At 35.6% G+C, this 22066-nt stretch overlaps 1 protein-coding gene across 24 annotated transcripts in view; it reads right to left on the bottom strand.

Annotated features, from left to right (window-relative positions):
• IRAG1 (inositol 1,4,5-triphosphate receptor associated 1) overlaps positions 1–10078 on the bottom strand; it is a 63204-nt gene extending 53126 nt beyond the window's left edge. For 20 of the 24 annotated variants that reach the window (XM_085224115.1, XM_085224113.1, XM_085224117.1 and 17 more), the window contains exons 1-2: positions 9716–10078; positions 6260–6368 (exon numbers count right to left, since the gene is read on the bottom strand). The gene's annotated coding sequence lies outside the window, so the exon portion shown is untranslated. The remainder of the gene's footprint in view (positions 1–6259; positions 6369–9715) is intronic. The other 4 variants (XM_085224132.1, XM_085224133.1, XM_085224134.1 and 1 more) reach the window with 2 other exon arrangements.
• Positions 10079–22066: the final 11988 nt, after the last annotated feature.

The following is a 22066-nucleotide window of genomic DNA, read 5'->3' as shown; positions in this document are numbered from 1 at the left end:
AACATGGCTAGCGCATTATGCAGCTTCAGTACAGGTTCTAATCATTAAGATGTTAAATTAATTATGTTAACTAATAGTGCCTGCACAGTCTTCTGCACTTCTGAAGTAAATCTGTTTAAAATAATCAAAAGTTAGTGTACTTTTTAGTTAGCATGAATACATAGTCCCATACTGAATTTTACAAAGTAACTTTCATGCCTGAACATTCATCTGTAAGGAGCACTGAATTCAAGGGGAATTATGTTTCATGGTTACAAACTAAAACATAGTTTTCATTGCTCATTAGGCAAATCTGGCAATGTTTTTTGTTTTCTAGTTCATTAACTTAAGTTTCTGATTTGGACAGAAAATTATGAGTATTTTCACAGACACTAAGCTAACATCTGTCTCCATGAAAGAGTGAACAAAGACCGGAACTGCTGTTACAGGTTTTCTTGGTGTTCCATGCATGGTAATCTGTAACCGATACTATTTTCCTTTTTAATTAATAACTTATTTAAAATTGTTTTATGGAGCAGCACTCACTTTAAAAACTACTGAATGCACAACATAGTATTTAACCAAAAAATTGCTGTGGAATACTTTTAAAAAGTATCAGAATAACAAGTAGCTGTCATGCATCTCTTATATACACAAGAGTACTATTGACTTCACTGAACGCAACCCCAAATGAAAAATTACAGCAACTGTTTCAATAAATAATGCAACTGGAAAAATAGATATTACGTATAAGTGGATTTTAAGTTCAGGAATAGTCATGATCAACATAGTGCCCTGTAGCACAGCTGAAGAAGGACATTAAAAAATCAACAAGATGATGGCCGAAAAGCTGTAAGACAGAGCTTCCTGTTTAAAACAGAAACAAGTTTAGGTATTATCTAGATGAAAGGTTTTGCTTGCTTCTTTCTAAGCAAAACAAATTACTCCTCCCAAACAGATGATAAAGCAAAGAAAGAAAACAGGATGTTACCACTGGTTAATTTATTTCAATTAATCAGAGAATAACTTATCAGTCACTAGCAGAAATAAAGTATGTAAACTCTTCACTTTAAAAGGAATAAGATCTTAATTGGTCATTTTTTACTTAAGTTTACTTCAACATAATGGGCCATAGACATTTCTACAATAAGCTGAATAAAGCCAGAATGGGAAGACTTTTTTTTTGTTTGTTTGTTTTTTAAACAGGATCACTATCTCCCTTTTGTTTTGTGAGCATCTGTTTCCTGCTGCTGGTTTACCTGATTTTATTTAAAACCCTTGAAAGCAGGAGGAAAAAGAGAATGACATACACATTATCTAACTGACAGAAGCAGTATTTACACACTGAGTAGTCTTCAGGGAAAGAGACCAGTACTTTGAGTGTGTTATAAACCTATGACAGGGAATTTGGAAGGGCACATAAGGGAGCAGGTGCAAGGGAGCAGATAGATACTATGATATAGAATTCCAGGAGTTTCTTCAGCCTCGGAGCTTGCATGCTGACCTTAAATATGAACAAAGTAAAGGATCGTAATCAGTGGAGAAATTACTTCAGATGTATGGAAATTTTCAGGGAACAGATTCTTGACCCACAGCTGCCTTTTCCAAATGGCCAGAAAGCAGATGAGGGCTCCTCTCTCTGGATAATACTTTATTCATCCTGGCTGAACTTCAAAATATCTGTTACATAAGGAAAGTCTAATTAAAACGGCTGCCTCTACCCAGACAACTGACATTTATTTGCCATGGGAAGAACCTTTCCACTAACAATGGAATGAGCCTGACTGAAGAACAGAGCAAGTAGCCTATAGGCTGTTCCCAATGACTGCAGAAACCTAAGCTCTTTTCCCTATAGGCCCTGCAGCCTTGATGGAAAAACAGGTGTCTGTCCTACAACCTAACTGTGCTCTGCACTGCTTTCAGAAGAAGACTGAAATATGAACTGCCACCAACTATTAGAAGTGGGTGTGAAAATCATAGGAGAGTCATCAGCACAGCCTTTCATGACCTGTACTTCATTTATATTTATAACAGTTTTCCAAAATAGTTTAGATATCAGTGCACAAATGGATAGTTTGTAACCTGTGCCCCTCCAAGTTTGGAAACAAGCTTTTTAAGTAGCTGAACTCAAACAGCCAAAAAACAGGTTTTGCTATTTCAGTGATTTTTTATCTTCTCTCACTCACTAAAAATAATTCTGCTTGTTTGCCTGGTCTCCTGCCAGTCTGGAAGAGCAAGAGACAGCACTTGCTGTGCCTACTTTTGAGCTTCATATATGCTACACTGCCAGCTAGCAAATCAAATGAAATCAGCAATTATTTCAGTTCACGGGGGAGCCCTTTCCCTATTCCGGACCTCTCCTACCACAACAGCTATATGCACTAAATCTGTAGGAACTTAGTACTTTTGAGATCCTCTCTTGCCAAACTCAACAATCTAGATGAGTTCAAAGGCTACTGGGAGGGAATGAAGAGAGGGCAGGGAAGAAGGGGGAAGGAGGCTGACAACCAGAATAAGAGCAAGCACAATCTTTATTCCAAGGAAAACAAAACTTAAAATAGATTTTGGAAAGAATAAATGCATAGCTAACACTTATAAAAGGCTAGTGGTCAACACATAATGAGAAATGTGTCTCTAGCCAATAGCCATCAGGCTTTTCACTTCAATTCTTTATTCCTTGGAAAGAAGCTTATGTAGCCACATTGTCTGTTGTACTCTGCCTTTTCCTGCAGTAATTTTTGAAGCTGGTCAACAGTTTCAAATACAGCTGACCTGGGGCACAGCAGGCATGGTGAAGTTCATGTTTTCAGAGCAGATGCAAATTCAGAGGTAGATCATCTTAAACACTCTGTGACTATACAGAATGGCTTTGAAGTATAAACAAACTGATATTCATAGAATCATAGAATCCTTAGAGTTGGAAGGGGCCTCTGAAGGCCTTTTAGTCCAACTTCCCTGCCATGAACATGGATACCCACAGCTAGAACAGGTTGCCTAGGAACTGTTATCACAACTAGAGTGAGGATGCTATAGGCATAGGCCACAGCTCTGTTGAAAATCAGCTTTCTGTATGTCAGGTGCTTACCAGTTTTGAAAAATATAAAAGCTAAAGTTTCACACATTTACTCCTCCTCTTCTCCCCCTGCACAGCCCCTACTAAAATAGGTTCTCCATATATTAATACAAAAACTGTAAAATTTACATTACCGTAAATGAAGCACAGAAATAGAATTAGGCTTTGCTCAAGATCAGAGCTCTCAACATCAAAGCATGTGCGAAGGAAAACTCTTGAAATTATTGTGACTGTTGTGCATTACTGGCAAACAAAAGTGTAGAAAAACTAAAGTGTAGAAAAAAATGCTGCATAGTTTGAGTTAACCTCAAATGAACCTTGAAGATTCTTTAAACAACTAGGAATAAAGAGAACAGAACTGTTGCATTGCTTTCAAACATGCCCCATTTTTTCCCTCCAAGTCTTTTTCCCCCTCTCCCCCATACAGCATGTAGCTCAGTAGCAGAGAGCAATGAGTAGAAAGTATCTGAAATAAGAATGTAATTCCACACTGAACTTAGAAATGCCAATGTCTATGTTTCTGTAGGAAACTGAACTTCCTGACCTCTTCAAAGAAGCCTTGAATGTTCAAGGCTTCAAGCTCCAGTGAGATGCTAAGAATTCCATCAGCCATTATTTCATTTATTTTCTTTTTGATAACAGTTTCCAGAGCTGCTTCAGGATCAAAGGCATTTCAGATTGACAACTGTAATGTTACGAAGACAAAGCATATACAGTCTGCTGCACTCTGTATGCTGATTTTCACACTCATTATCAAGGGATTGGAAGAATTTAGAGAGAAAAATAAAACACTTTCAGCAACTTGTCTTGCAGAGAAATGGGAAGCTGCTCAAAATACTGAGTTCTGTCACAGATGTCACAAAGAAGAAACTGAATCAATTAGGAACCCAGTTGTCCCTTTTGGCACAGACACTTTTGGTTTTTATATTTAGGCCACATTTTGCTAACAGGTGGCAGCACATCCCACCTGGAACTTTATGGAAACTCTCTCCTCTTATACACCGGGAAGCTTTGTCATATTCTCAGTCCAGTAATGTCCCAGAAAGGGCTGGTGATGAACTGTGGCTATTTGTACATCATTTTTGAGAATTTTATTGCTATAGCAACTGAATGCAGGCTTTTAAACATAGCAACAGACTTTTTATAGCACTTTCTTAAATGTCAAAGTGGCATGTTGTTTTATTTTCTAAGCAGATGCTTGTAAGATAAGTACACAAGATGACTACACAGTATCCACCTTCAAGAGGAGGAAAAAACCTTCCAACGTCAAGCATTATTTTAACCTTTGAATTCAACAGATAAGTTTAAGGCATGTTGTGAGTGTAATAGTATTCTGAAAAGTCGTGTCACTGTATCATCTGAAAATAAGGTTAGATTAAAAATTTTATGTTGATTTGTGCTTTTTTATAATAAGTCATGCAAGAAATTTACAAGACCCTACTCTGAAGGGAATAATGTTACATAAATCTGATCTTTACCTGTTAAGCAATAGAAAAAGCAAAACTCTCTTAAGTGGAGGCATTTTCTTGGGCGGGATCAAAATCTACTGAGATACACCACTAGCACACGTATAAAGTCAAAGCTCTGTACATTCCAAATGCAGCAACAGTGATTTATGAGAACTGAGTTTGACCTGCCATGCAATTTACGGAAGTACAATTCACAATTTTCATAGTAAAAAAAAAAACAGCTACTTTTCTCTGGTATAGTGTTTGTGGAGTGGCATTTGTATGGGGGTGAAAGTTTGTTTCTGTATCATTTTTACAAGTGATCAGTATAAAAGGCTACTTAGTTTAGTTTAGTCTCATTCTTAACACTTTCCTAGACAGAAATACCAGGCAGCAACAGTACAGATCTCCTAAGGAACTTTTAGGTATTATTCACCTTTCTGTTATGGTTATATGTCAGATTTGTATAGGGTGGGATGGTTGATGTTTGCTATTTCACCAACAAAAACATTTAAAATCTATTAAACAGGAAATGTCAAAGACAAAGAAAGAAAAAAAAAGATTAAAAAGATCCAACAGGAAATGTGAAGAGCTAAAGAGCTTTTTATAAGGGTACAAAGTTGTTAATATTTCAAGGAGACTTCTCCTTTATCATGCAATACATAATTTTGGAAAGGACATTTTCCTGCTGTGTTTTATGCAAGAGAGACTTCTGAAAGGCCCCAAAAGGTCAGCACGTACAGAAAACAGAGTCTTGCGTATGGAGGCTTTAGAATATATCCATAAAATCCTTCTCCCTGCTTTAGATATTTTCACCTGATTCAGTGAATAAACACAGCAGTTTTAAATCCTTGCTTTAAAATATCTAAAATACATGGGAATTTTAATACATCAACTTGTTTTTCTACAGTCTGCTTCAGTGACTACTGCACTTAACAAGACCAGCTTTTAGAGCAATCCTGATAATTATATAGCTATCAAAGAAGAAGAATGATAAGTTTAACCGGTGCAACCCTTGGGGATGTTAAGATGATAGGCACAACTACATTTGCATTGAGAACTAGCAATATTTAGATCTGCTTTCAAAATTTTCCAGCCTGAGATGTCATACAGAGCATAAACTTGACCCAGCACTTCCTCCTGGGGCAAACATTATCCTCCACTGCAGTTAGGCCACTAATAACATTGAGCTATTTTCACGAGCCCAGAGGCCAGCCACATTCATTCACTATGTAAAAGAAAAACACAGGAAATTATTGATATAAAAGCATGCATCTTTTTATACAATTAAATCATAGAACCATAGAATCATGGAACAGCATTAGAACCTGAATGGCCATCAAGATTCAACCCCCCGCTATGATTTTCCTTCCTCTCCACAAGTTCTCCTTTGACTTATGGTTAGACGCTTCATTTCTAATTTCAGTGTTCAGCAGCTAAGGCACAGTTCAGCACAACTAAGCAAGATTCAACAGAGAATTTTAGTCTACATGTTTGGTTAATTATATTCTACTACATGCATGTGTTCACAGACCTTTCTAAAAAGACCACTTCAGAGACGTTTCGGAAGAAGCAGAAACACATTTGAAAATGAGATCCTGGATTTTTCTTTTCCAAGATTTCAGAACTATATGTCATTTTACAAACCCTACCATTTGTTGGTACATCCCTCTAAGATCAAAGCAAGTAGGTGAAAATACACACACTACTCCTACTCAAATTCCTCTAGATTCCAGACTCTCATCTCCTACTAATTTACCTTAGTGGTGTTCATTAGGAACATGATCTCTGCACCACTGAAGTCACTGGAAACTTTGCTGAAGATTCCAAAAGCAGGGGCTCAAAGCCAAATTCCCCACGTACAGCTTCTGCATAATAAAACATTGTGCAGAATTAAATAAACACTAATATTTTTACTCTAAAGTGAAGCCCCTAGCCCAGATAAATTGCTGTGTTTGACCCAGCAGCACAGAAGATAAGAGACACAGTACAATTCTTATGTAAATTGATTTGTAATTATTATGTTTATTAACTTTTCAACTGCTCTTTTTTTCTCAGAAATTGCAGGAACTAGCACAGCAGTCTCCACTGTATTAGTGGATCTGTTTGAACAGTTACAACAAATATATTTGCATACATAGCAGGGAAAAGGACAGGTTTCTAAAAAATTGCTTTGTATAATGACAGGACACCACAGAATATGCTTTAAGTGTAGTCAGGGAAAGAAGCTTTCAGGGTCACATGCATATTTGACAGACATTGCCTGTTATGTTTGTGTGTTTTGCTCCTCCTCCTCTTTTTCCAAGCAACCTGCATTATTAAAAAAATAAAAATAAAAAAATTCTACAAGCCTTACTTGTCCAAACCTGTGATTGTATCAACAGCATTCAATGTCTCTGTTGACTTATTAAAGACTTGAGGTGTTTTACATTCAAAGGTAGGCAAAACTTCTAGCAGGGTAGTTCTGATTTAGTCATGAGTATTTTTTTAGTTTGTTTTTAACTCTTTAATATACTTCACATATTTAGTTACTTTTATTTGAAGTTAAATATCTCAAATGATTTTCCAGATTGTGGAGATAAAGAGTAACTCCACTGAAATAAAGAAAAACAAAGAAAAAGCCTCTATCCACATACCAAGGAAGATAAATTACTGAGGATGCTGACAGCTCAAGAACTCCAACAAAACCTGAGTATGCTAGCCCACTTGCTCTAAATATCAAATCCCTCTCTGGTTTTCAGAGTTCTTAGGACTTACTTTCCAGAGATAGAAACTCAAGTCTTTTCTTCACAACAGCCACAGTTTTCATTCTCCTTAACCTACCACTACACGTGTCCATAAGCAAGAATTCTACAATTCTCTAAGATCAGCAAGTACATGAGGAAAGACAACTCCATAATGTGTGACAAACATATACCTATGATCCTTGAAATGAGAATCTTACACAGATGTCTCTTCTCAGTAGCAATTCCTCCAGTTGCCACAATCACCCTTACCTAGCTTTTCAAAAAGTGATTTGTCACCAAATTACGATTAAAAGCTGACAGAGAGCAAATAGTTCCAATCTTTACCACCAGCTTTTTCCATTCTCCTTTCACAGAATCACGGAACTGTAGGACTTGGAAAGGAACTCTGGAGAATATCCAGACCAACCTCCTGCTGAAACAGGTTCCCTACAGTAGGTTACATAGGAATGTATCCAGGCATGTTTTGAATATCTCCAGAGAAGGAGACTCCACTGGGCAGCCTCTTACAGTGCACTCAAAGTAAAGAATTTCTTCATCTTTCAGTTGATGGATTCTTAATTTTGACTGCTTTTGTCATGACTAGAACTATAGTTGAGGATTATACCACTATTAAAACTGACTCTGACATATAAAAAGATAAAAGGAAAGGAGGCATACAGGTTTTATTTCCATAACCAACTTCTAGCTTAATCCAGAGGGATACAAAACAGATGGCTTTATGAAAGTTAAATACAAGGATAATCCTAGGACCCTTAGCACAGTGCTTATGTAAACATAGTTTTCACTGTGCACAAATGAACAAACCGTACTATTTGTATCAAATTACACATAAGTAGTAGTTGCTGAAATACTACAAAGTACTGTATTAGAAATATACACTTAGTTCATACTTAGAGGGGTTGGACACGTTAGTTATTCAAGTCTGTATACAGACTTAAAAATAACTATTTATTAAAAACCTATATGCCTTCCTTATACTATCTAAATTGAGTTAAATGAGTACCTAAACCATCACCAGTTAAGTAATTCATGTGAGACTAACAAACCAGAATAGGGGTCTTTGGAGCCCTGAAAACACAGGAATATTTAAAGAATGAAGACTTCCTAGTATTAAGCATTTAACATATCAGACTTTCTTAATTTTCACTGTTAATTCTAATCAACTAGTTTAGATTTTTATGGGATTTGTCATTAGATTACAAAGCTACAGACTTGGTATCAATATTGATTTGGGGTTTAATCATTGATTAAAAACATGAAGATCAGCAGATTAAACTTAGGATAACACATTTGGCACAGACAACAGTACAGGAAAAAAAATAATTATGTGCCTTGAAACTGTGCCTGTATTGTTACAACAAGACACATTCATCACATTCTCTTGAAGTTAGGTGAAGTGAACTTTCTTTAAAGTAATGTATACTTGTCATACCATGTATAAGTGCAGTAACTGTTATTACTCGCAGAGGAAACACTATTTTAAAACTTCAAATTTTCCAATTTCTGCACTACATGAACCAATATCACAGCCTAATCACTCCACAAAAGGGAACTCTTCTGATGATCGCAGAGGATCTTTCACCACATGGAACCATGCTACACTCAGTTTGAAAACATAAGTTGTTGCTAATATGTTAGTAACAGAAACCTGTCTGGAAGTTCAACAAGCACTTCCTTGTACCAACACCATTCTTACATGGTGTTTATCTATTGAAAAGAAGCGTAATAAACATATTAGTAAGACAAAAAAAATGTATTTTAATTAACTTAGAAAAATAACACTTCACTGCAGAGTGGCTACTAAACAGCACAGGTAAAGCTGAAGAGTAAAATACCAGAAATAGTAAATATTGTGACATTTCATATTAAAGCAAGCATGTTTTTTATTTGATTTCCCCATCATTCCAATACAGCACTGCAATTTGACAACTCTGTAGTGTTAATTTACCTCTAATGGGATTAAAACCAAACACCAAGTATAAAGGAATGGCTCCGGAAATGTCTTTTTAAAAGACAGGTTCCAGACACAAGTAGGTAATCCATCAAAAAGAACAGTTTTGGCACTGTTAAACACAAGAACGTGGGAAGAAAAATCATACAATACAAAAGTAAAAAAAATAACCTGTTAAATATCTGTTCCTCTGTAACATATACTGCTGCTAATACTCTCTAATGATTAGATCAATACAGATAACGTTGTCTGTAAACCAAGTTCCCTTGAATTACTTACTGATCACATACCTTTGTTAATGAAACCTCAGCATAATTAACACAGCTTTTCCTTTTTTGTTCTTGTATATTCCCAAAAAGTATGCAAGAAGAACTAGATGTCATGAATATCATCCACTTTTTAAGTAATTAAGATTTCTAAAAGGGACAGAATTTTACAGGGGCAAAACCTGGGAGGGGAAGAGACAAAAAGAAAGAACAAACAAACCACTCGGTATCATAACAACAAGGTACTGTACCTTTAAGGAGGAAATATAGTTCTGTTCTATTCCACAGCTGAAAAAGAGCTTATTCTTGGTTATAGAGATTACTTACCTAAAACTTCAGTTATTCCCCTTTTTCCCCTCAGGCCAGCCTCTCTTTCACTCTCGGGAGCTTTTACCATTTAAGGTCAATGTTACATCTGGCTCTAGTAAGTAAAGCTGAAGCGGTTTTTAACTCGGAGATCTAACAGGCTGTCTAACATTAGAATGAGAGTTTAAAATTAAAGCAACTCTTCAGAAAGCCTTTTTCTTGCCTCGAGGCATTACAGAATAAAAGGCTTTCCTATTCTGGCAGAAGTACTCTTAAGTACAATGCTATGCAGGCATCCCATTAACATTCTTAAAATTCGCAGCATATATGGCTCTACTTACTCATTTCTGATGAAAGCACAAATGAAATACAGTTTACATAATATTATGCTAACCCACAGTTCTTTTTTGTAGGTGGTGGTAACAATTGCTTTTTTTTCCCCATCTTTAAACGAAACTGCTACTACTATTTAGTCTTTTCCCAGTTTTTCTTCCTTGGTCAGAAGGAGCCTAAATTAGGGAGTCAGTATAAGGCATGTGAACTTTTAAAGAACGCTGGCTTCAGTCCAGTCATGGGCTCTGCTCTCCAGTTGCAAAGTATAATTCCTAATGAATTTCACTGAAGTTGCCTACATCCCATGAGAGATTCTAGCTACAAATGGAGCAGGAAGACAAGAAGAAAAGAAGACAAAACATTTACTAAAATATATTTGGATATCTGCAGGAAAATGACATCAATGTTGACAGCTCCCAGCTCAGAAACAGATACAGATCTTTCTTCTTTAGCTAATTAAGATATTTTTTTCCAGTTATTGAGTTTTAAGTCATTAATTATAAGCAAGCCAAATCCTCTCCAAAAAACTTCTGCAGTTCAAGTGGGGACACAAGAGCTGTGAGGGGGAAATGTCACAAAACAGAATGCGAATGTGTATGAAGTGACTAGATAGAGAGTTTCAGAAGGAACACACCCGGCTGCTTTAGGAGAATAGAGTAAATTATGATGTTTAATTATCAGCCATTATAAAAAAGAAATAAATAAAAGCATCAAAGTAGAAAACAGATCAGAAAAAAAAAAAAAGAAAGGATGGAAAACATGCTCCATATAAGAGTGATGGGTGGAAACATGAGGATGCTTGCAGGAAATATGTTTCAAAATGAGCTGCTTCCAACATATCACTACATTCTTATTGGGAAATAAAGGGAAATAAAAAGACTAGGCATTTCATTTGTGTCATATGAGACTTGAGCTTGAATTAGGAAATAAAGTATGCTACATTTAAGTCATTCTTTGCTCCCAAAAACCAACGTAGGAAAAAATGTTCTGGTAAATTTCTAACTGTTTCATTTAAACTTCCAAGGTAATGAAAGTAAATAGGCATTTCAAAAAAACATTTCAGGTTTTGATGTCACTATTCACTGCCCCTTCCACAAACATTTTAACTCATCTCTCATCTTTTTGGGTTACTATTTTAATACTCACAAATTTAAGTTCTTGCCCAGCGTGTTTACAGTCTCTCATTTAGTTGTTTGAAAATCCAGAAGTTTCTTACCAGAATCTGTAATTTATCATTTTTCAGCTTAATTTTTTCAGTTTCCAGGCTGCAAGTGTAAAATGCTGCATTTGAATGTGGCAAAAGTTGTATATTTAAGTCTGCATCTGTGACTGCTTTGAACTCAGTTTGGGCAAAAACAAGTTACCTATTGCTTGGAAAGGAAAGCGATTACTTTTATTGATCATTTGTCTGGCATCCTATACCACCACTGGCCAAATTTAGCCAAAATCTGCTGAGTAATGGAAATCTCAAAATATATTCAGGCTCCTAGAAACTTCATGAAGCTTACTATGGGATAAATCTAGGGTGACTGAGTCATAATTTTTTTGGCCCATCTATTTGCACCACACAAACATGACTTCTGTTGCTCAGACGGTTGTATAAGTGCAGAGGGGACACACAGAAGGTCTTGGAAGTACTGACAAGGAAAATGCAGCTTCCATCAATATTCAGCTGCTGGAACTGCTCGTATATTCTTGCATCTAACATCTTCGTTTGCAGATTTTTCACCCACAGATTTGTTCAATGTGTCTGAATGCTCTCTGGATAAAGTGAATGAAAATTGTTAGCTAAAAACCTGATGTTTTTGAACTAGGGAATATTGACATCTAAAGCTTAATTACTTTTAACTACGGTGTTAAAGTTACACAAAGGAGGCACAGTTACATATCATAAAAACATTTTTCATTTAAAAATCCATTATATTTCCTAAGATCTAGTGATAACACCTTGTTAAACATTCTGAAGAAGATGCCTGGTAGCATAAACAGCAGTGAGCTATTTCCCTTTCACACACACCTTTCTCACATTATTCAAATATTTATGTTGCTACATTATAAACATGCTCCCCAGAAAAAGCATGAAATTGGTTTCTTTTTTTAATAAGTATTCTGAACTATGTCACAACAGCTAGATGCAGCACCCTGGGAAATACACATACTGGCAAGAGGATGTATATGTGCCCAGCAGTTAACTTCCTATTTCCTTGATTTCTCCATCTCTGTGTCTTAAGATGCACTGGAGTATGTATCAATACAAACTTCAGAAGCTGGGCTTCCTAGGTTTAAGGTTGTTTACTTTGCCTTTGAAAATGTGAAATAAGCACCAAGAACATACTCATATTGAAATAATTCAGAGAGGGTCTTCATTTCTGGCACAATCATTTTTGTGTGAAAGTTTTTTGTTTTTGTTGTTTGTGCAACATCAGATAAGTAAACTTGCAAAAATTTTTTTCTAGATTTGGCTTTAGTTGGGCAGTAAGAGACAAGAGAACTAACTCAAAAATCTGATTTCAGTAGAAATCGTGTTTTCATTCGAGCTTTCAGTGGGCTTGCTATAAAGCTGAAAATTCTTACTTACCATATATGTAGAAAGTAATGCCTATGAAACAGTTATATAAGAGTTTCCACATTATTTTGACACTTCAGGACACATGGTACTAAAATGCCACATATTACCTTTTCTGCCCATAAATAATCATCAATCACATGACAAAGGGGCATGTTATGTCTGTAAAAAAAAAGGCAAATGGCAAGACATAGTAATATCTCTATTCTGATTATTTACTAAAGTATAAAGATTGCTAAAGAGGCAAGCTAAAAATTTTCAGAAGTGGTATTTGCACTTAAAATTGGAACTCTATTATATGGTGTCTGGAATGTATTTCTATCAGTCACAACATCACACCAGTGAGATTGACAGTTTTCTTTATTGAACCAATTGCACAAAGCATTCTCATCTCTCCTCAACTGTATGAAAAAACTAATTAGAGTCTCAAGTTTATGCCCAGGATTTCCTGGGTGCTTTTGTTTTCTCACACTTTGTATTACATTTTTAAATATACATCTTTCTTCAGATCTGTGTTTCCTTGGTTGTATGCTACTACTGCCATAGTGCATAGCAAATTGAATCATGTCATCAAATATGATGGCATCTGTTACACAGGTCTCATGAATGTATGCAACTAAAACTGTGTGGCAAATCATATCTGATAGACTGATCAAGATTGTAACAAGACTGTACAAGATGAAAATCTGAAGATGTGGATCTGATAAGTAAATCTATTAGAAAAAATACACAAGGCAAAACAAGCGATAAGCATTCCACATCTGGAGCTCACTCATTCTGCTGAATACTAAATCCCAAATAGAACCTAGAGTACTTCAACTAAGATGTACGCTGGTTCAACAGGATTGTATTAGCCAACATTTACTGTGTCAGTCATCTGTGCAGCTGTATTAGATTATTATTTAAAAAAACTTTACTTTTAATAATGTTTATGCAGCAGCTTTTCTAGATGAATCTTCTGAAAAACAGGGCTGTTCAGTATTTTTTTTTTATTATTATTTCCAACTTTCTATGGTAGGAGAACTAACTATGAATCAGAAGCCTCTATATTTTCATTTCATATAGTTCAGTCTTTCCTGTCCCCCCCCCCCCCCCTCTTTTTTAAGGCACCCGTTTTAGAAGTGAGGTTCCTAATACGTCCCATATTACAATGTTTTTAATAGCTTACTGGAAAAATAAAAAATAAAAGAGTATCATGATTTTAAGTCTTTGCAGTCAAGTTAGTTATGTTTCCATACTCCTAACATGAATTGTTTTCTGAGATTCAGCTTCTTCTCACACTTAAAATAATTTCAACCTTAGCATGTACTCATGTGTTTTATTTGTGACATTCTTAAGCAACCATATTACATCCTATGGAAAAAGTTTTTGGAAGATGATCCAAATGAGAAAAGATTCCACTTGTATTTTTGGTATGCATATATTTTAAATAGCAAGCTTTTTCAGTCACAGGAAATATTCTAGAATACTGACACAATCACAGCCACTGAGTAATTTATCCATCAAGAAAAGGTTGGGAAGTAATTATAGAAAAGCTGAAGAGGTTAATATTCACTGTGAGTAAGGTCCATCTCACCTTGTTTGTGAGATGTTCAGCAGAATTGAAATATCATCAGGGTGAAGAAAAGATTGCTCAGGATCGCAGGCTTCTCCTTCCACATAGACGTGCACATAATACCATACTGTTGTACTCCAAGATACACATGAAGAAGACTAGTATACTGGATTCTAATCTAGATCAAAATACTGAAGTTACAATACAGTATAAATACTGAATTCAGGAAGAAGCTTGGACTTGATATGATAATTTAATCCAAGAAAAAGGAAATTAAAATGTTGCAAGAAGATCCTTTAATCTCTAGATAGAAAAGCATGACTTCACTTTTGCTTAGGAAAAGGGTGCAAAACAGACATTCATGGACTTTGAGCTGACATACCTTTGCTAAATAAATCCTAAATAATAATTCTTAACCGCATGACATAAGGATTTATGACATTTCAGACATAAGGAAAAACTTTTTCTCTCAGAGAGTGGTTAGACACTGGAATGGCCTGTCCAGGGAGGTAGTGGAGTCGCCATCCCTGGTGGCTTTTAAAAGGCATCTGGATGAGGAGCTACGAGATACGGTTTAGAGTGGTAGTAATGGTAATGCGAGGAAGGTTGGGCTAGATGATCTTGCAGGTCATTTCCAACCTTGCGATTCTATGATTATATGAAACTTGATATGTCAACACATATTGATCCAGCAGACAGGGGTGATGGACACAGTAACTGATCTATATTTCTACAATGTTTCCGTTGTAAAAAAAAAAAAACAACAAAAAATGCTGCAACTCTAGCCAGAGAGTAACCTTGGTTAATACTTTTTTTTTCCAATACTGGAACTTCACTCTGTCACTTATTCTAAAATTTCTAAGAAATTCATGAAGAAAAATAGGATAGACAACTTATTCCAGCTCAATCAGTGTAATTTAGGAGAAAAGCTTTGTTAACTCCTGTTTCTGTGGATTGTATATGAGACTGATGCAGAACACATTGGGTTGTTTACGTCTTTGTTCTCTTCCTCAACTGAGAAATCTAAAGCAGTGCAAGAAAAAATATAACAACATAAAATAAAGAAAAAACAAACCAGCAAGTAAAATAAAATAGAAAAAGAAAATATATTAATAGTAACTTTTCTAGCTACTCAGCAGTATTGCAGTTTCAGCTTCATAAATTTGAGAAATTTTTAATCAATTTGGTTAAAGTAATCTGCCTCAGAACACAGATTTTTCAGTCAGTGTGGTTCAAATATATACAAAAATCAAATATATAATGACAATTTATGTATCCTGAATATATACAATAATCTTTATTTATTTATTTAAAGCAGTTACGTGATGTTCTGCTGGTTGAGGATTCAAAATGTGAATGCAACCAAGACTTCTACTTGTTTCTTTCAATTTATCTATTTTTCTTGTTGTTTTTATTAAAGTCTCAACAGAATTATACTGAGCACATGCTAAGAATTCATCATTTAAATTTTTTTGAATACAATGCTAATTGATGATGCGTATTCAATATCACCATATACCATTTTCTTCAATGGGACTTGTCTCATTCAGCATCTAGCAATTGAACACAAATTCCAGACTCAATGAATTGCAGTTTCTTTTAGAGCCCTTATTGGATCCTCTGATCTTTTCAGTCACGTGAGATCTAAGACATGTTTGTAACAAAGCCAGCCATTCATGGACCACTATGCTTCCACTTCCGTATTTATGTTGTGCATGTACATAATTAACTATCTGCCTACCTTATAAAAGAAAAGAAAGAAGCATAGAGTGGAGAATGTTGAGGTTAACAGAATAATTCATTTTATTTTTCCTAGATTCCTACAATATTCCTGTTGAGCATAGGAGCCATGCCAACATTTAAAAGAAATCATTTCCAGTGAGAATTTTTGCCGGATCACCCTTATAGCACACTGCATCTCTACCGTGCATCCAAAATAGCCAAAATCACAGTTTCATGATTTGCTGTGAAGACATATCAGTATGAGACTAATATTTCTTTTCTATCCACTCTTTTCCAGCCCCCTTTTCATCCTTCATCCCTCTGATCTAGAGGGCACATTTATCATATCACCTCATATTACCTATAACCTACTATTTCCTCTAGAATTTTGTTAATTTTGTCTATCTTTACAAGAAATTCTAAGTCTTTAACAGGAGTCTTGTGTAAAAGAAATCAGCACAAAAATATCATAAGCTTTATTTAAAATTGTCACAATACATTGGACTTTCACTGACATACTTTTTCTAACAAGTGTATATTCTGAGTTATATAATGCCATGCTTTAATAAGTTAATGCTTCAGCATTGTATTTTAAGAAAAAATAAAATTATTTTTGGCATTTTGTTTGATAGCATTTGTTTTATAACATACAATCTCAATCCATATCTGTCTCAGATCTTCCTTCCAACTACTAATCTATAACAGAAAAAAAAAAACCCCAAAACCAAGTCAAAACCAAAACAACAACAACTTCACTTACAGCTATCCACCTCTAGGAAGACGACATACAAATAATAGTGGATATTCAAGAACCTAGTAACTTTGGCAAGCAATGATAATTCTGGAATTGAGAGTTTAACTAAACGTTAAACTACTCTCCAGTCTTATATTCTTATGCTGTCATTTTAGTAAGAAAATAAGCACAGATACATCTGACATAAAAACACGACATTTATAATGAAATAAAAAATATTTCAACTGTGTTCATGAGTGTATTTATGTCAGTGAGTTAAAGATGGGTAGAGTATCTGGGCTTGTGTTAGTACTATGCCACAACAATTCATTTCAAAGCAGAAGGTACCAACACTCTTTCAAGTACATGGCTTTTTGAGCTCTTCATACCTCCTTCCTCCAGTGGTGCTGAAACAGATCAGACACAGACTCCCTCTTTTGATGATAGAGAAGCAGTGAAACAGGACAGGTTGAAAGCCACTCTACTTTCTACCAGATACCCCACAGATGTTCTGAAGAACATCTGGGCTTTTACCAGAAAGATGGTAACTGATAGCAAACTTTGCAGCTGAAGCCCCTTTATTCCTCTCTGAAGGGTGTTCTAACAAACATGAGCTCAAATCCCCTTAACAATGCACTATATTCTAAGGAAGGCAAAAGCAGCAAAAAAAGATCTTCCAATCTACCTCATGAGGATAGCATTAGCTTCGACAGATGGATGTCTTCCCAAGGAGAATTTGCACAGCCTTTACCAGGGAGCAGAATAAATCTGTTCAACTTTGCTTCATCATTATTTCCTCCTTACTGACATCTTGATTGTATTTGCAGCAGATTGTTTCAGTTAGAAAAATTATCAGTATTTCTTTTCCCCAGAAATGCTCCCACTATTTCACTTGTGTTAATCACATGGCTTTGCAAAGTGTTTGAGATGCTGTCTGCCTTGTGAAAAGTGATATACTAGCCTTAGGTGCCTGCAACATTCTCAAATGTAGCTTGTTGATCTAAGTTTATGACTTCTCACCCCATCCCTGACTGGGAGCTGCTAAGCAGTTCTGGCGTCTTTTCCCTCTGAAGTCTGGCTACTGTACAAGGTAATCCAATTATATGTTCTTTGTGGGAAGAGCTGGAGAATAAAAGGCAGCTACAGGCAGAGTCACAAAACAGGGATGGGTATCAGCTGTGAAGTGTCCAAATGCACAGTAGAAGTGCTGAGTTGTGTGACATTGAGAAAGCCAAATTATGTAGCTATAGAATTACAGCACTCCAGGCAGCCTGAGATTTGAATATAATTCAGCCGTCTCCGAGTTGTTGCTTCAAGCTATTGCAAATGTAGTTACAAGTTCTCTCATTTGACTTAACTTACAATTGAAAAGGAAAAAACATAAGATTATATTTGTCCAGTGAAGCAGTAGCAATTTTAAGAAAACAAAACAACAAAATTTATTTCCTCAAGGAACATAACATGCTTGGCAGTTTTCATCCCTGCTCCTCTATTGAAGCATGCACTACTTTTAAACAGTTTTACTTGCACTAAGAAGTTTTCAATTGTGTGATGTAAAGGAACTTGCCCAAATTGTCCAAGAAAAATATTTTGTCTTTGTCCTTTATATAAATACCCAAAATAAGTCTCATTCCTGCCGCATCCTCAGAACGCTCATGATGCTCTTTCATATCAGAACCAGCTCTGACAGATACTTGGTCTGCTGCAAACTGAAAGCTTCTGCATTGCAGTACTTTTAAGATTGCTTTACCAGTATAATGACACTTTCTTGATTTGTCTGCTTGTTTGGAGTTTTTTTTGTCTTTGTTTTTAATTCATGTCGTTAAAATCTTTAAATAGCTACAGACCTCAATTTGTATGATTTTATACATGGACAACCAAGTCTAAAAAGAAAAGTAAGTAAAAGACTTTATACCCATTACAAGCATAAAATACCCCAAACCAAAGACATTTATCTAAAAATACCTATAAAAAAATAAAAGTAACTTTAAACAAATAAGTGGAATAGCCCAAGAGGAAAGTATAGCATAGAATTTTCCTCAGCTTTAACTTGACAATGAGCAAAGACTTGCACTAATGTGTAATCTCTGAGGCAAGTCACAGGAACTTCAGAATAATGCTTTTAACTGTTAAAAGAATTCAACTCTTGCAAGGAAAAAGAGCTAGGTGTGGAGACCAAAGGGTGTTCACATATATACAGGAGAATGAAGGTACAGCATTATAAAAAAAGCAATGTTAAGCAGACATAGTTCTAAAGACAGACAGCAAGATATATACTTAATAAAAACAGGATTATAGAATGTTTTACTGATTATACATTCGAAAAATATATATATATAAAAAAAAAAAAAAAACAAGAAAATCTTCAGTATTAACCAGCAGTGGAAAGAGAAAAATTAAAATCACTGAAGTCAGATCCTAACTTGCAACCCCTAAAAAAAACGCAGAAAGATGGTTCAACTTTTCAAATCTGAAGACATTTTTTAACCATTTCCAAACAATTGAGAGACAATTAAAGAAATCCCCACATTCTACATTTAAATAAATTATATATGTAAAATTAAGAATGGGAAGAAATTGACTAAAGATCTCCTTTATAGCTAACAGACTTCTTATCAACAGCAGGATGATGGTGCTTGTCCTGTAGGTATAATTTTATTCCACCTCTACCAACCTTCATCAATTTCAGAATTACTGATTTAAAACAACTCTTCTGGACTAAGTGTCCTAAGACAAAAACAGGTAAGTCAACTTTGAGAAAGATAATGAGCACAGCCAATGGATTACAATAACAATTACTTTTGTGCTGCCTTTACTCAGCTAGTACGTGGGGTAGCTTATTTCTGCTACCTAAGTACCCATGCCATGTGCTAATGTGAAGTGCACAGGGGCTACAACTTTTATAAATTCTTGCAAGACAAATAGTCTGAAACAAAAGGAATTATCCTACTTTCATTCAACCTTTGTGCAATCCTGCATTAGTCTTCATGTAAAGACTCAGATTTGATGGAGCATTATGTTCAATTAATAACCTAAATAAACTGATTAATATAAGACCAGAATTGAACTGAAAGGAAAATATCATCCCAAAATTTTATCTTACCTTGCTAAGTCTCTTTCTTTCATCTAAGATGGATTCCTCACAGATAGAGATAATGCAACAACTCAAATATAGAAGATATGAGTATCAAAAAATATTTTTTATCCAGAACAACATGAGAAGTGCTCAAACGGTGAAACTTTCCAAAAATCTTGTCATCCTTGTTCTCCATACCAGCAAGAACATAGCATCTGCATTTGTCTTCTATATAACTCAGGCAACAATATCCTGGCAACCACATTTCAATGGAAGAAATCCAGGTAATTAAAATGACTACATCTAGCATCCACCTCTTTATCATCCCACTTGATAGGCCAGACTTACTCATTTGGGAAGTGATGTTCCAAAATCTGCTACACACAGTTAAGTTAGTTGTTATGTCTCTGAGCTATAACAGGGTCTTTAATTTCAGATGTTCATTTAACTGCCTCTTTCACAGTACTGTTTCTGAGATTCTCAAAAATGAGCTTTACTGTTTAACAAGTATAACACATACTAAACGTGCACAGTTTGGTGGATTTCACTACACTTCATTGATGAGTTTAGTATTTTGATGTATAAAGGCTAAATGGCTTAAGTTCACTGCGACAATAAAACTGCTTGAAGCATTAACATTCTACTATTAATAGAAGCCTTGGCTTCCACAACTCTTCAACTGCACAGCAAACGCCATTTTGGAAGCCAAATCTCTACTAAATCAAACTATGAAATGAGAGTTCATTAGCACAGAATTTCTCAGTTCACTAGCTTTCAGAGGGCATAAAAGGAACAGTTTAGGCCTTTTGCTGATATTTGGAGACTTCAGCAGTCAGTTCCTCCGACACAGAAATAAGAAGTGACTCTGCAACAAGACACAAATGAATGATTGTGGACACAGTTTACACCACTCTTAAACAGACCTCAAAGTGACATTAAAGCACAAAATAAAAAGTGATCTGCATTTTGATATTAGGATGCATAAATTTAACTATAGGAAAGAATTTTAACTGAGTATGTACACTCAAACTCATTACATGTAACATTCAATTCCCAAGCATTAAAAAAAAAAACACCAACAAAAAACCATTATGACAACAGAACACATATTAAAAGACAGGCCTTAGAGGGACAGCACCCTCAAACTGGCAAAACAGAACTGATCATCTACTGAAATGCTTTCAGTTTCTTTTCACCATATCACCTCACATTTATCCTACATAATTAAAAATGTTGCAAGTGGAATTTTTTGTTCTCACTTCTGTTATCCAAGGCTGCTAGTAGTTCCACACTGCTACATTTTAGCAGGCATGTATACTGGAGAATCTCATGGGTAAGAAGGGAAGGGGGAGGGGTTGGGAAAAAAGGGATAAGGAAAACAGTTTTCTACTCCTCTTTTCTCAGTCTTATTAATCAGTCTCTTTTTCAATGCTACCTTCACAGCTCTAATCATCACATTAGGTTCTGAAAGGGCAAAATGATTAGATTCTAGGACTAGGACTGTAAGAGACTATTGTAATGCAGTAGATCTTAAAGGTGAATAAAGTTCAGTTTGAATGATATACAAGTCATACAAAGCCCTGCAATTAAATATAGAAATAGTGCCAGTTTTTTTTTCTTAAGGAATCACAGATAAAACAACTTTGAAGCAGTCTATCCACATCTGCTCACACAGGTATTTACTTTTTCTTCTCACCTTGCAGTTTACTAGCCAATAATGCAAAAATACTTTCCATATTTGATTACATGCGGTATCAATATCATCTCAACTCCTACCAAATAGCTGTTGTGGTGAAACTTGAGATATGAGATTAAAAAATAAAAAAACCTGAAAGCATTTTCAAGCTCATAGCAAAACAAGAAATAGACACATAACACACACACACACCATCTCCTAAGTTGCTCCTGGATTCTGCATACGATGTCCTCCTTCCATTAGAAGGGGGCAAGAAGATTTTCATTAGAAATCATGAAGTGGTGCAGCTTTTGCTACAATACCAGAATAGATCAGGCTGCTGTCATTCAATCTCTGTAAGTACAAAGACTACTTGAAATGTCTGGGTATTTCATCTGAATAGGCTACAATGCCCATCAAAGATGATGAAAGCTGAAGGATTCCTGTTTTACTTTTTATCTTCTCCAAGCTAAACAAGCCCAGTTCCCTCAGCCTTTCCTCACAGGAGAGGTGCTCCAGCCCCCTGATCATCTTGGTGCCCTCCTCTGGACCCGCTCCAAGAGCTCCACGTCCTTCCTGTACTGGGGGCTCCAGGCCTGGATGCAGCACCGCAGATGGGGCCTCACAAGAGCTGAG

The sequence above is a fragment of the Meleagris gallopavo genome, chromosome 5 (genome assembly GCF_905368555.1).
Source record: "Meleagris gallopavo chromosome 5, MGAL_WU_HG_1.1, whole genome shotgun sequence".
NCBI classification, from domain to species: domain Eukaryota; kingdom Metazoa; phylum Chordata; class Aves; order Galliformes; family Phasianidae; genus Meleagris; species Meleagris gallopavo.
Note: the sequence above shows the minus strand (reverse complement) of the source record. Positions and strands in the feature narration are given on the sequence as shown.